Source organism: Propithecus coquereli, unplaced genomic scaffold (genome assembly GCF_000956105.1).
Source record: "Propithecus coquereli isolate 6110/MARCELLA unplaced genomic scaffold, Pcoq_1.0 Scaffold440, whole genome shotgun sequence".
Taxonomy (NCBI): domain Eukaryota; kingdom Metazoa; phylum Chordata; class Mammalia; order Primates; family Indriidae; genus Propithecus; species Propithecus coquereli.
Window position 1 is genome coordinate 2331611 of NW_012150175.1, and position 15448 is coordinate 2347058.

At 43.4% G+C, this 15448-nt stretch overlaps 1 protein-coding gene across 9 annotated transcripts in view; it reads left to right on the forward strand.

The window, feature by feature from the left end:
* The first annotated feature begins 3904 nt into the window (after positions 1-3904).
* The window catches only part of SORBS1 (sorbin and SH3 domain containing 1), a 158583-nt gene continuing 147039 nt past the window's right edge, over positions 3905-15448 (forward strand). For 6 of the 9 annotated variants that reach the window (XM_012654500.1, XM_012654490.1, XM_012654491.1 and 3 more), the window contains exons 1-2: positions 3930-3993; positions 4237-4314. The gene's annotated coding sequence lies outside the window, so the exon portion shown is untranslated. Of the gene's footprint in view, positions 3994-4236; positions 4315-15448 lie in introns of all 9 variants that reach the window. The other 3 variants (XM_012654492.1, XM_012654494.1, XM_012654498.1) reach the window with 1 other exon arrangement.

Genomic DNA, 15448 nt, shown 5'->3' on the forward strand with positions numbered 1-15448 from the left:
AGGTGACTTTCACAACAGCCAGTATCGATCTTTGTTCAGCATGGGGTAGAGAAGAGGCTATAGATGAGGGAAGTGATGGATCAAGGTCTTTGGCAGGGCCTGGAACAACTCTTGTGCTGTCCTTTGGAGGGTTGGGTCAGAGAAATGTTTTGTTTTAGGCCAGGATGTAACAGTACTGCAGGAAATAATGAATGGCTCTCTTAAAAACTGAGGTCCACCAGAAGGGGGCAAATGATTATCTTGAGCTTTTCCTAGGATTCCTCCCCTACACTGGTGTTCTAAATTTGCATTATGGCTCACAGGGAGGACCCTTAGGTTGATGGGGATGCCTGAGTGTCTCCTTGTTCTATTGAAGGATAGTGTGGATTGCTGCTGCATTGCAATCAGGAAGGCTGGTCTTGGCCAGCTGTGGGTTTCTCTGGTGCTGGCTCTGAAGGTCACCTGGTCGCACCTGGCGATGTTAGAGAAGAGCTCTGTCTGGGCTGATCCACTCAGGGTGCAGCTTACTCCAATCGCTTATCTTTGCGGTACACAGCATTTACTTTGCCATTCTTGGCTTGAGATTGCTCAGGCCGTTATATGACCACAAAGTGGAAATCTGGAAAAAGAAGTGCTCAGCCGACTTGGCAAGTTTCGGGTTTGGCATCGATCTGCAGTGTCCTGCCCTTTGGTGGGCACGAAGGACCTGATCAGAGTGCTCTGTGCCTTGGAGCTGTTCCTCGAAGGCCACCTTGATGACTGGATGCTCCCAGATCCTTTATGAAGCTACGCAGGTGTATGAAAGCTCTGATCCACTGCTGAGATGGAGATAAACTATCCCTGATAGTGTATCTGGAGGCAGACATTGAGTCATGGTATGCAAGGGACTAGGAGGCCCTTGAGGAAGAGGAAGGCCCCCTTCGCTTACCCAATTGCTATTCTGGCTGCTGGCTTTTTTTTTATTTATTTGAAATAAAAAAGAAGTTAGGTGATGGAAGTCATAATGCAGTGTAGGGTGGGCAAACATAATAAAAATGTGCAACTCCCCTAAAATCTGCATCTTTGGATTTTTCCTGGAGGATGCTGAACTAATGACCTCGAAGAGACTGTTCTAGAAGTTCTGAGGCCTCTGGGTAAAATATACCCTTTTCTGGCTGGGCATCAGAATCACTTATAGGAGCTTTTGAATAATGCCTGAGCCTCAAAGACTCTGATTTAGTGGCTCTGGGACTTAGGGAGTTTGTGTTTTGTTTTGTTTTCCAGATGATTTTAATTTTCAGCCAGATTTGGGAACCTCCCCACCAGTTACAGATCCAGGGATGCTCTTCCCACTCTTTGGGTGAATTCTGCCTCCCTGTTTCCTCATACCGGCCTTGAACACTGACCCCTGACCATGGCCACAGCCGTGTGTTTGACCTCTGCTCCTCTGTGTGCCCCCTTCCAGCTTGTGTTCTCAGAGTGCTCTCCCCTGACTTTGCCTCAGCTGGGATCCGGGCTGGCGGCAGCTCATCTCTGCTATCTGTGAAGGAAAGAAGCACTCCACATGGGGATTTTGATGGGCAAATACTCTGGGACATTTTTTCACAAAGCTCCTACTTGAGGCTTGAATGCACAGTGGATTCTAAGCTGTGGAAGTCCGGGCCCTGGGGTGGAAATAGGACAGTCTTATGACTGGCACAAGAAAACATCATTTACTGTCTTCTCAGAGACATCATGAAAGGCTCAGTGTTTCTACCACCACTTTTCTTGGGCCCCGCAGACTCTGGGACGTCGTTGGCTGTCCCAAGGGAGTCATAGGTAGACATTGCCGGCAACAGCACCAAATTGGTGGCATTCTTGATGTGGGCACTTGTCGAGATAAACTTGTGAGAGTGCATATGTGGGGCTATGCTTCAAGTCTCAGCAGCCGTTGGGTCATGTGGCATAAGGCAGGGGTTTTTAAGACCCAGAGGTAATATGGGATCTGGACTAGACCAAATTGGAGCGGCTGTTCTCACCTCCTTGCTTTTGCTTATGTTGTTCCACTTTCCCTCCATCTCCCCCTCCCCCGCTGCCCCCAACCCACCACCCCCGAGTCTGGTCCACTCCCATCCAAGGTTTAGGATTTCTTCAGGCCTCTGTCCATGCTAGGGAGCCTCTCCACCTCCGCTGGATTAGGTGCCCCTGCTCAGTGCTCCCGTGCATACCCAGATCGTTTTGCTTACCCATTGTGTTATGATTCATTTTGAGTGTCTGGATCTGTCTTTTATTCAGTTAGAACAACTTAAGGGTCTCGTTCACTTTTGTATTTCCATCACCTTGCACACTGCTTGGCGTGTAATAGGATTCAGTAAATATTTGTTGAGTGAATGAATCAATAAAGTCTTTGTAGGGGTGATATAAATAACTTCCACCAAGATCTTATAGTTGAACATTGCTCATTTATTATAGTACTAGTACCTGGTATCTAAACTTATATACAGTCTTATATTCAAGATGCATATTGAGGGAGATTTTTCTATTATGAAGATGCAAATTAAGGGAGATTTTCCTAGCATAAAGAGTGTTCCAGACAGTTTGGGACATTAACTGAGCATTTTTGAAGTATTAGATGCATGGTATTTGTGGGATTTTTGTTGTTATTTGTACTTAAAGTCATGACATTTTTGAAAAATGTCACATTAGGAAACAAACCCTTAGGGAACCTGATACAATTTACTCTTATATTGTTTGGTGACAAATAAAGGTATGGCAAGCATAGTATAGTAGAAAGTGGGTGGGACCCTTCAACTGTATTTCCTTGAGTTTAATACTTCTCTTAAAGCTAAGCATTATTTTTGATTTAATTTTCATTAGTTAATTTTGCGTGTATTTATTTTATTTTTTTTAGAGACAGGGTCTTGCTCTGGTCACCTAGGCTGGAGTGCAGTGGCCCAATCATAGTTCACTACAACCTCAAACTCCTGGGCTCAAGTGATCCTTCTGCCTCAGCCTCCTGAGTAGCTGGGATTATAGGCATGCACCACTGTGCCCAGCTATGTTTATTTTTTTGCTTCATAGTATAAGACTATTATGTAGTAGGGCATAGTGGAGGAGTCCTGGATTGGCAGTCAGGAGATCTAGGTTCTGCTCTGCCTCTAACTGGGAATGGCAAGTCAGTTTCCTGCTTACACTCATGCAAAATGGGAGCGTTGTATTTGTTCAGGGGTTGCAAATGTCTACAGGAGTGACGCTACCAACTTGAGTTGCTATATGTGTGCTACCATTTTTGTTTTTGGAACTTGTCTCCTTTTTCTTTTGTTTTCCCACTTTCGTTAGAATCATAAGTAGAAGAAGATATTTCTGTACCACCAAAAAAATAATGATGCAAGGGAAATGATAAATGACAACTGCAGTTCTTCTCTGTGTTGAGGAGACAGTAGGTAATGGTAGGGTCTGAGGCATATTGGAGCAGCCAAGCTTGCCTATGAAAGGTAACTACTATATAGCACCAGCTGATCATTGTCAGACATAAATGTGGGCCATGGTGACAGATCTTCTGATTTTTTTTGAAGAGAAGTCAGAAGTCTGGATTTTTGTGTGACAGGTCTGATTTTTAAGTTTGGCTCATGTTTTCTAAACACATCTACAGGTGAAATATAATACCTCTACAGGCTGGATGTAACCCATTGTGCTTTTGCAGTTTGTGATCCCTGTTAAAGATGATCTCTAAAGCTCCTTTCTACCCAAAATCCTATAATTCTAATGGGGATCATTTCAGCTGGTGAATTCAAGATTCTTGTTTTATTTGGGAAGTCAGAGTGAGGAAGGGAGTTGGGCTAAAAGAGGAAGATGGGGCCTTGAGCCTAAATGGGGTGCCCAGCAATTGGTGTTTAGATGGGCCCCCTTGGGAAAGGCCATAGACTGCCTGTGATTCACACCAGGTATTTTGTACATTTGTCATTGCAGGAGTTGGCATCCGTTGGAAGAGTCTGTGAAACCTTCTCTGCTCAGAGCTCCAGGACCAATGCATCTTCCCACCACCTTAAGCCACTGGTGAATATATGTGTTTTTCCCCCTTTTGCCACAGTGAAGGGAAATACTTTCAGTTGACTGTGGTTTGCAGAGAACCTTCTGTCCTTTCTATTACAGAAGGAAGGATGCTGGGCTTGGGCCTAGGTGTACTGGGGTTCTGGTACCTACTTGATTCTGCCACTTTCACTGTGGGATCTTAGGTGAATTGTTTGACCTCTTGGGGCCCCAAATGGAGAAATGTATTCTGCCCTGTTTACATCACAGGGTTGCTTGCTTTGAAGACTAAAAGGATGATGTGTGTAAGAATGCTTCGAAGAGAACAAAGCACTGGGCAAATATAAGGTAATACTATTTGGCTCTGAAATGTAAAGCAAGGCAAATCTTCCCTCCACCTTCTATACTTTATTAATTTTATACCATACCTTTTCAAGCTGGAGTTCCAGCTGTAGGAAGAAATAGCTGCCAAACCCAGCCCACTTCAACTGACCACTAGTTGGGGGCTTCCTGCCTTTGCTTTTGTGATGTTTGTGAACACCTTCATCTGTTAATCCTATAAGAGAGGGTATTAGAGCAGGACACTTCTGAGCTAACAAATACATTGAAATGTAAACATACATATGTTGGAGATGCGGGTTTTAAATACTTGTTTTCTGAGACTTTCAGAGTAATTCTTCAAGAGATTTGCATTTTCTTTTTTCCCCTTCCTACCATTATAGCTGCCATTTTCTTGAAAGGTGAATTAACTACCTTTCACAATTACCTTCATTTTTATTTGAGATCAGATAATTTCACAGTTAACAAATGTGCTTCCTTTTTTGAAAGAAACTTAATCACTCATCACAGCAGGTGAATGTCTTGCCTCTATGACAGTTGAAAGAGGCAAAAATATGTCCTTAATAACAGTGTGTTCCACTGCTGAGATGAGAGTGTTTCAAGGTGTGATGCTAGTTGATGTCTTGGGCCAGGGAAGCAGAATGACCCATGGCGTCTTGATTCCAGCTACTCTTTGTAGAGAAAAGCTGACCTGTTTAACACTGACCACCTGACCAGCTCCTGCCGTGTGGATCAGGGGCTCGTGTAACCCAGTGAGACAAACCCCAGTGGCATGGCCATGGGGAGCATGCAGCATGCTGGGTGTTGGAGCAGGAAGGAAGGGCAGTCAGTCAGGACAGCAGGCCCAGCGTTAGGGAACAAGCTGAGCCATGGGAGGCTGGCTGTCCATACTGCTCTGTCCAAGGAGACATCATGGTAGGCAGGAAGAGCTCTGTCATGGAAATCCTCAGGGAAGCAGGTGGCCTCAGGGAGCAGAACATTTATTCATTCAGTAAATATGTGTTCTTATTCTGTGCCAAGGCACCGCTCGGGCACTGGGGATTCAGTGGTCACTAGACAGACTGTGGGTCTGTGCCTCCCTGGAGCTTAGATTTGAGTGGGGTTGATGAATAAGAACGTGAGCTCTGTGAGGGCAGGGATCTTTGCTTGTGTTCACTGCTGTATCCCCAGCTCTTAGAAGAGCACCTCACATCTGATGGAAGTTCACTAAGTATTAATATTTTATGAATGAAGCAAATAAACAGCTAAATAGATAATATAATTTCAGGTAGTAATAAGTGCTATGAAAAAAATAAAACAAGATAAGGGTCTGGAGGGGCTCTTTTTGAAAGAATGGTCTGAAAAGGCGTGGCAGGGGAGGAGGGAGGGAAGGAGGAGTGGAAGGAATAAGGGAGGGGTGAGGGGAAGGGAGAAAGAGGGAGGGAGAGATTGAGACCCTAGTGGAGCAAAGGAATCTGGGGAGGAGTGTTTAGGCAGAGGGAACAGCAAGTGAGAAGACAGCTCTTTGATGTAGAATGAGCTTGGCTTGATAGGGGGACAGTAAGGCAGCCAGTTTGGCTGGACTTAGGCTGGGGGGGTGGCTGTAGGGAGGCAGGGTGATATGAAATGAGATCAGAGTGGTAGGTGGGAACCAGATCTTATAGGCAATGATAAGGAGTTTGAATTTTACTCTGAGAGTGACTGGATTCCAGTGGAGTTTGAGTAGAACAGTCGATATAATTTTCTTTGTGGTTTAAAATTATTCCTCTGGATCCTGAGTGAGGAATAGACTTTGGGGACAAGAGTAGAATCCGTATAACATGTAGGAGGCTCTTCCAGTGGTCCAGGCAAGAGATGATGGTATAGCTTGGACTAGGGTAGTGATGATAGAATGATACGACGTGGTCAGGCTCAGGATACATTTTGAAGGTAGAGCCTGCTGAATTGGATGTGGAATGTGAGCAAAAAGGAGAGTCAGGGATGACTCTGTTGTTTTTGGCTGGGTGATTGACATTGCCATTCACTGAGATGAGGAACAAAGAGGGCCGGTGATAGTTCTGTTGTGCCATATTAAGTTTGAGATGCCTGTTTGATATTATCATAGAAAGAGTTGGCCGGGCGTGGTGGCTCACGCCTGTAATCCTAGCTCTCTGGGAGGCTGAGGCGGGTGGATTGTTTGAGCTCAGGAGTTCGAAACCAGCCTGAGCAAGAGCGAGACTCCATCTCTACTAAAATTAGAAAGAAATTAATTGGACAACTAAAAATACATAGAAAAAATTAGCCGGGCATGATGGCACATGCCTGTAGTCCCAGCTACTCGGGAGGCTGAGGCAGTAGGATCGCTTGAGCCCAGGAGTTTGAGGTTGCTGTGAGCTAGGATGACGCCACGGCACTCTAGCCGGGGCAACACAGTGAGACTCTGTCTCAAAAAAAAAAAAAAAAAGTAAATGAGACACGTGCTAATGAATATGGTTTCCATTTTATGCAAGTATGAATTATACAAATGAGATAATGTGATAAAAAAGTAGTGATAAAACCCTACCTTATGTAAAAGTTTGAAATATTGTGACTCCCCCAAATCAAGAAAATTAATTTTTGGATTACATAATGATAAATCTGGTCAGCTGAGTGAATTATAAATGGTATTTATGCATTTGGCACACGGGTGTGCTTTTGGCTGGCAAGCAGAAAGATCCAGCATCCTTTGCCAATAGAGCCTGCAAACTACATTGTTTCATAAATGCCCTGGAACTTCTATCTGCCATTTTGATGACTAAGATTAATTTTGGTTAATACATTTCAGATACTTTTTTCAACCTGTAATCATATCCAAAAGTTTATTAATTGAAGGTTCACTAAGTGAAAAACATGCCTGAAAATCAGTAATTTTGCAATGAAAAGTTAGATGCAATAAAATTCTATGAAGGCCAGACAGGCACCATGATTCGCAGGGCCACAATTTAGAAAATGTGTAGGATATCTTCAAAATATCAAAGATAAATGCTATAAGATGAAATGGAACAAAAATATACTGTGATGCTTATATAATAGTAGATGTACGCATTCCACCCATACCCCTCAACTGCCGTTGACGTGTGTGAGCAAATTGGTTCTGAATCATACACATCTTCTCTTTGTAGGCTTCTGGCATAAAATGCAGCTGCTCCATATTGGCTTTGTCCACTTCCCAGACAAATCCCACTACTGAGCTCCTTCCAAATTCTCATTGGACACCTTAGTTTTCCCATTTTCAGGCTTCCTGGTGAGTTTCTTTAATCTTGTTATCTGCAGCCACCATAGATGCTTTTGCCCCCTTCCCACCTCTCCAGCTCCAAAGCCTGCCTGCCTCCTCCTCTGCCTGCCTTTGTGAGCCTTTCAGTTTAGAACTGCCCCCCTCTCCCACTTTTGAATATCCTCAAGATTTCCTTCTTTGAAAACACTTTCACCCTCTTCCACCCCACCTTGTCTTCTCAGGTCTTTTGTGGAAATGATGGAAATTCTCATTCCCACAAAGGAATGGGAAACTTATGCAGCTGCTGAGGGCAGTGTGATGAACAGCATTCTAGAATGGGCTGTGTCAAATCCCCTGGGCAATGGGTGGTGCTAACTTGCTTTTACATGCATTTCAGGACTCCCCAGTTTCAGTGGAAATATTCTGAGTGGGACTCCTGGAGCATCTAATCTCTGGAAAATGAGTCTCGATTGTTCTGTCTGTAACAGATGGTTTATGGCAAAGTGCAGGATTTGGTGGAATGGTATTCATGACGATTGGCATCAACCTTGGTTTTCATTTGTCTTTTTTTCTCATGGAGTGGAGCCTAAATAAAATTAAAAGAATGAAACTTAACTGGCAGTCATGGGGAGAGGAGTTCTCCTCCCTGAAGTGATTTCAGGATTAAAAAAAGAATGGGCCCTACCTATGTCCCTGGAGACTCAGAGTGGCGGGACACTTAAACAATGGTGGTATCCTCCTTAAGTTAAAAAAAAAAAAAATCTGGGATTGCAGAACAGTCTTCAGTGCATGTACACGTTTAGACCATCTCAGGAGGAGAGGCCAGGAGGTGGGAAGGAGACTCACTTTTCACTATATACCCTTTTGTACTTTAAAAATTTTTTGTATCATATTTATGTATTATCTTTAAAAAGAATAATAGCATCCCTTTTATTCTTAATCTAGAAAAATTTAAAGTTCCCTCATAATTCAGCTTTCACTATTATAACTTAGTTTTATAACTGTTCTTGCCCAGTGTGTCTTTTGATTGAGGTCATTGCCTGTTGACAGTGTCTCTATTTGGTCTGAGGCTTCACATTCATTAGCAACTTGGGACTAGGGTTCTTTAGCTAGAGTTTCAAATGTTTGCATATGTAGGGATATATCAGTCAGGCCCATTTCTTTCTTTCCTCCTCCCTTCCCTTATTTCTAAAAGGACTTAAGGCTGTTTGTGGTCAATATTTTATTCAGCTGGTTTAGACAAATATGGATTTGAAATGAGGTGAGTTGAGCCATGAGTTGAGCCACAAATTATGGCCATTTCGACTGAATGTCTCACTGTTGCCTTTCAGAGCAAAATCTTACTGCATTGTGGAACAGAATATAGGGTTTAGAATCTATTGTGGTTGGTAGTTCCTAACTTCAAAGTTCAGACAAATTAAAGAGTCACCAAAACTCACTTCCCTTGTTTTAAGAATCTTAGCTACCCCAGGAAAATGTTCAAAATGGAATTTGTATAAGTTGTCACTTCTCTGAAAGAGCATAGAATAATTCAGTGTCCAGAACTAACGGTGCCGATGACCACACTGCTGTTTTGAGTGGATGCAGCTTCATCTGCAGGGGTTGTTGTCTAGAAGTATCTCCCTGGGCTGCCATATTGCGTTGCCAGAGATTCATAAGGCCACTTTCTGGCCAAAGTTGCTGTGACCTACAAGGACATGCTATCCATTGCATGTGGCAATGATATCTCCTAGGTGTTGGTGGTTGGTGTTTCTCTGAGAGATTTACACATTTGATTTTATAATTTTTACAAGCAGGAAGTTGTGTCACATTTGCTGGCCACATGTAAAAACAAGATATTTTCTCCTCTTCCGTCTAGTGATTACAGATTGAGAGTGGAATATATTTTTTGTATTTTTTTTTTTTCCTGGTTTGGGGAAGTAAACATTAGATCGTGCTTGGGGTTGTCGCTAAAACAAGGAGATCAACATCATCTCCGGTGATTACTGCACGTCAAGGGAAGAAATCATTCTAATTGTTCTACTGACTAATTTAGACAAGGCACCATCTGATGCCTCCTTCGCAGCAGTGCCCTCATCCTGCAGTCTCCTTATCAACATAGAGATGACTCACACTGTTTTCTGCACTCAAAGAGAATTTCTCTGGTCTGCTGATTATGGCAATGATTAAATAAAAAGTCGTTCCTGCAGAGGTATCCTTGTAAAAATGACTGTATTATGTGTGCTTGTTGAACTTGCACAATTCAACTTCCCTTATTACAATCAGTAAGGTAATGGTTCTTAAACTTTTTTCAGGGAGGGGTGAGGAACCCCTTTAAGGTGCATCTGCACATGTACAATTTTACATTTTTAGGAGGTGACACTCTGTTGCCCAGTTATCATGCTTTGTCTCACATAGCATTCTAAACGTGTCTGCTTCTGGCTAGCTCTGTGTGGCAGGCAGGGGTCTGCTGTAAGATGGCTTTTCTGGTTAGATAGAGAAAGATTAGGGAAGGTAGCTATGTTCAAGGCAGCCTAACTTCAGTGAAATTTGCAGCTTCCGGAATTGGCCCAACATGGACTCAAAGGCTGGAAATATTCCCTTATGTGAGTTACTGTTGTTTTAATTAAAAAAGGGAGTAAAAGCACCTTTACCCTTTTTGTTTTCTAATAGCTAATTTTGTTTTTTCTCAAGTTCATTTATTCTGTCTTCTCCCTTTCCCCAGCCAACAGAAAAGCTGTTATAGAGGAATATATATATATTTTAAAAGTACATAGGGAAACCAACCTTTGTTTTCCAACAGAATTCATGTTTCTAAATGTTGTATTTGTTTCCTGAGTTAATCGTATTTATAGCATTTTGTACTCTGCTGCAAACTAGCTGCCCACAAAACACCAGTGTTGTAAAAGTTTTTGACGTAGTAGCCAGAATTTTAACAATCAGAAAATTTCACATAATATGATTTGTAGCTACTCTTGAACAACCAGACTATCTAGCATTATGGGGCCATATTCTTACATGAGACCGTGGGCTGGAGTGGGGTAGTGGCTGTCCCCACAGGGGAGTCCTGTGTGTCCCAGGTTGCTGCAGTCCTCACACCACCCATTTGCCCCCTGTTAGGCCCTCTCAGGCTTTTTGTTTTTTTTTTTTTTTTCGTTTTTATTTTTTGTTTTGTTTCTTTGAGACAGAGTCTCACTGTGTTACCCGGGCTAGAGTGCTGTGGCGTCATCCTAGCTCACAGCAACCTCAAACTCCTGGGCTCAAGCGATCCTCCTGCCTCAGCCTCCCGAGTAGCTGGGACTACAGGCATGTGCCACCATGCCCGGCTAATTTTTTCTAATGTATTTTTAGTTGTCCAATTAATTTCTTTCTAATTTTAGTAGAGACGGGGTCTCGCTCTTGCTCAGGCTGGTTTCGAACTCCTGAGCTCAAACAATCCGCCCGCCTCAGCCTCCCAGAGTGCTAGGATTACAGGCGTGAGCCACCGTGCCCGGCCAGGGTTTTGGTTTTTATAACCACTGACTTTTTTTTTTAAATCTTATCTTGAAAAATCAAGGGATCTTGAGGTTCAACAAAACAACATTTTGATATACCACTTTTTATATAAAGAAACTAAATTTAAAATGATAGGGAGAAAAATGATTGTGGCAATAGGGTGAAACAAGTATGTTTTTTTCCTTAAATATGTGCATTTTTAACTAAGGGGAAGGAAAGCAATAATGTAATTTTTTTTAGTGTTCTTTACAAATATCAAATCATTATATTAGTTTTGAAACATATAATGTACTCTGTATAATGTGATTTGCTCATAAAAATACCATGTTGGGAACATTTATATAAATTTACTAATTACGTTTGCTCTTAAATATTTCTAGTTTTTTTTTTTTCCTGTCAAATAGAACTGAACTACTGAACTTGAAGGAGTTGAACATTTCTTAATTTTTTTCCCCTTTTCATAATAAGCAGACAAAAATATAAAACTGGACAACAGAAGTCACAGTGTTTTAATAAAACAGAGTTGTTAGTTTTTTGGGATCTTGTACCTTCCAAAGTATCCAGTAGATTATAGAAAAGGAACTTCGCATCAACAAGAAAAAGCCAACACACCAACCTAAAACTTGAATAACCATGTGAACTTGTTCCAAATAATTCCCATTTTATGAGCTGTCATAATCAGCAGTTTCTGTTTCTTCTGATACTGCCTTTTTCGTCCCAAAATCATTCTTGTAAACTTCTGAAGACTAAATCCTAGCCAGGATAGAGACAGCATCTCAGCCTTTTTCATTCTTAGCTTCTTGGTTCTGTAGTGAGAGTTCGTTAGACTCAGGGTACACTGGAGAGGGAAAGGGGAGACTGGATTCCTCACCCTGGCTGCCTGCCAAGCCCTGACTGGTCACCTATCCTAGAACAACCTGCTCTCCGGGTTTCAGTTGCTTCTGATATAAAATGAGGTCGTAATTAGGATGTCCTCAAACTCTAACAGTCTAGAATTCCATTGTTTTGTAACATGCAGCACACACACGGTGTTGGGGATGAGTTCTGGGAAACCTGGAGACCTGGCTGTGTAACAACTTCTGTGTGGTTAGAAGAGCAGGGTCTCAATGGAGACCTAATGTCATCGTTTATTCTTCATGGTTACCTGTAATAAACACAAAAGCAGAACTAAATATAGTGAGTTGTGTACCACCTGCTCATGGTGCTATCCTGAACTTGCAGCATTGGGAGGAAATTCTGTAGCTCTGTTTAATAGACAGTGCAGAGGTGAACTAGGCAGAAGGGTTTTTATCTTCTTGGTGTTCTGCAGACAATTTCTGATGGTCGTCCGTAAGCTGATCTGTGTTCACTGGTGCTTATGAGACTTGGACAGCCCTAATACTTAATTTTATAATCCTGGGTTATGTCTTTCCTTTATTTCTTTGTGGCAAGTCCAAAATCAGTGTCATACCATCTCTTGGCCATGATGAGTCAAAATTGTTGACCAGGCCAAAAACTAAATGGCAGAGAGCCTTCAGCAAAGTGAACAATACATGTTGTAGAACATGCTTGACACAGGATGGTGTAATGGAGGCTGCAGAGGGTGTTTTGCAGTGGGCCTGTGTTAGCAGTCATTGAGAGCTTATAATGGCACTTAGAACGTGGAAAAAACGTGTGTGTGTATATATATATATATATGCACAGTATACTATACTATATATGCCATATATTAAACCTGTTGTGTTTATATTTTATACTAAATACATTGTTTAAGGAAATTATTTCCAAAATAAATGGCCAAAATAAATCACTAAAATGATTCAGTGCTGCTCGGGTTGGCATTATATGGTCTGTGTGTGGGAGCAAAGGAGGGGCCAGAGTTTTAGAAACTCTGGCTTTAGACCCTTTAGAAAGGGTCGTCTTGACAGAATTCTAGGCTGCATTCTTGGTTCAGATACCGGGTGATACTGGGTATCTTGCAACTCTTTAAATTGCCTCTTCAATATCAAATTTGTTGATTTGTTTACTTGTTTATTCAGCCAACATTATGGAGTAGCTAATCGTATTTACACTATGCCTTTTTTTGCATTCAGAGTGCACCCACATACCTTATCCCGCTTAAGTGTGCTTGTTTTGGAGCCCAGTCATGTGCATGGGCAGCAGCCTGCATTGGTGGTTGACTGCAGTTTCTGTTTCTTAACAGTGTCTTTCTCTTTACTTTCTTCTGTACTTTTAAGCAGAGATAGCCCTGGCTTTGTCTGGGGCATTTAGGAAGGAACGTGGGACAGGTGGGCAGGAGGGTTGCTACGGGAGTTGTGATGGACAGTCATTCCCAGGAACAGAGGAGGTGGGAATCATCTTCTGAGCATGAGAGTGGGGTGGGTCGGATGTGGCTGTGGCTTTGAGGAAGATGGAAACTATTTGGAACAGCTGATATGGGTTGGGCAGCAGGGGCTGAGCAAGAGCTGGAAGCAAGGCCTGCCGGTGGCTGAGAGGAAGCCTCTGTGTCAGCAGGTGCGGCCTGGCTGTGGGGGCAGCAGGTGGAGCCAGATGAGTCTTGGGGATGAAAGGAGAGGGCTGGGGGTGGGGGTTGGGTGGTTGCTTGCTTGGCTGTTGGCATAAGCGGACTTGGTAGAGGAGCTGTTTTGGACCCTGAGAGCATGGCCACGTAGGGAGTTGCTGAGGTGAATAGCTGGGGAGCTGAGGGGTGCTGGGCAGTAGCTCTTCCTAGCATGGCTTATAAGGCCCTGGCTCTCTTAGCACTCCTCCCACCCTGCATGCCCTGTTGGCCGTTCCTGAGTGCATGCTATCGTAGGTATGTACTCTTTCTCCCTTTCCTTTGGCTTATTTCCCTATTTCAAGTGTTGGGCCCAGGCATCACTCCTGGGCAGCTGTTACCAATTGCTCTCTGCCCCGTCCACTGCTGGGACCCCCCACCCTGTCCACACATCTCTCCCTCTGTACTCTGGAGGCTTGTTTTTAAGCCTCTGGCATATGTGGATTGGAAGGTTCCTTGAGAGCAAGACTGTCTCTAGTGCTCAGCAGAGCACCTGGCGTGCAGAAGATGTTCAGTAAATGCTTGCCGAATGGATGCATAACTGCTCTGCCACAGTATTAGTAGCGTAACAGAATGTTAGACCTGGAAGACAGCTACAAGATCAGCTAGTCTAAGTCATTCATTTTGTAGTTTACAGACAGTTGAAACTCAGAGATTGAGTACCTGGCCTGATGTCACACAGCTTGTCCCAGGCGGATCCAGGACTCAGATTCACCCCCTCTGACTCCAAATGTCATGTTCTTTCCGCTATACCATGACGGTCTCCAACTGCACCTTCCAAGTGTGTGAAGATGGCAGCCCTCCGCCTCTGCCCAGTGCCTGGTTACAGCCTAACGTCACTATTCATAGTGTTATGTTATCTAACTTTTCTCATTGGGAGGAAAACCATGTCCTGACAGCCCGAGGAGCTTTTCCTCTTCACAGTGCCAGTTTTACAACAGCCCTTACCTCATTGCTTCCCCTTCCCTTTCCGGCCTGTCCTAGTTTATCTTTGGGGAAGCATCAGCAACCGTTTCTAAGTAAATAGAGGAATTGCCGATTCAGGATTTGCTGTTTTAAATATTCAGTGCCTTTTGCTTAAGCCTGTCCCTTCTGGCTGCCATCCTGCTACTCCTGTCTCCAAATTGCCTTGATTTAGCATGTGTTAAAGACCAGTAGTGTGCAGTGGAACTTTCCTTCTTGGGTCAAGCAGAAGAAGTGACATATCCTTGAAAAAGGGAAGCCTCGAGGCAGAGAGCAGGCACTTGTCTTAACCATGTCGTGTCAGTTAAAAAAGGTGAATCTGCCGGTTTCCACACTCATCCCTGGAGGATGGGATACAAAGTGGGGTATCTCGAAATGCTGGTTTGTATATTTTCCGTCTCCAAAACTTGACCCGTTTGATTTAGAATGTTCTGTTTAGGGTTAAATTTTCAGTGTGACTGAGGCTTGGGGGTGGCTAGTTCCGTTACCGCCTGTCCAGGGATGACGCAGTTTTATGAGGTTGGTTCCAGATTGCTATGGATCATCTGACCTGTCTCCTCATCACCCTTGGTCCGAAGTACCTCAGGACCGGTTCCAGGACTGAGTGCTGGGGGTAGGGGTGACTGGTTCGTACCTTTGGTCTCCTCTCTTAACTAACCAAACAGTGTGTGCCTAAAAACGCCCACTTCGGAAAAAGGACTCTGGAGACCAGAGTCTTAAATCCTTCGTTACTTTAAGAATCTGTACAACACTGCTTCCCCTTAGCACTTCTGTATTCCCCTCATTTGTTCTGTTTGTTTGTTTTTAAGTGAGAACTAGATGATGTCCAATGCCCCCTTTAGCTTCAGAAATCCCGTGGCTCAGAACAAGCTCAGTGTCTTTGGTCTTAGAGGTTTCTGGAGCCACCTTGGACCTTCTTGGCTTCCAGCCACCTGGAAGCCTGTTTCTGGTCCTCCCTG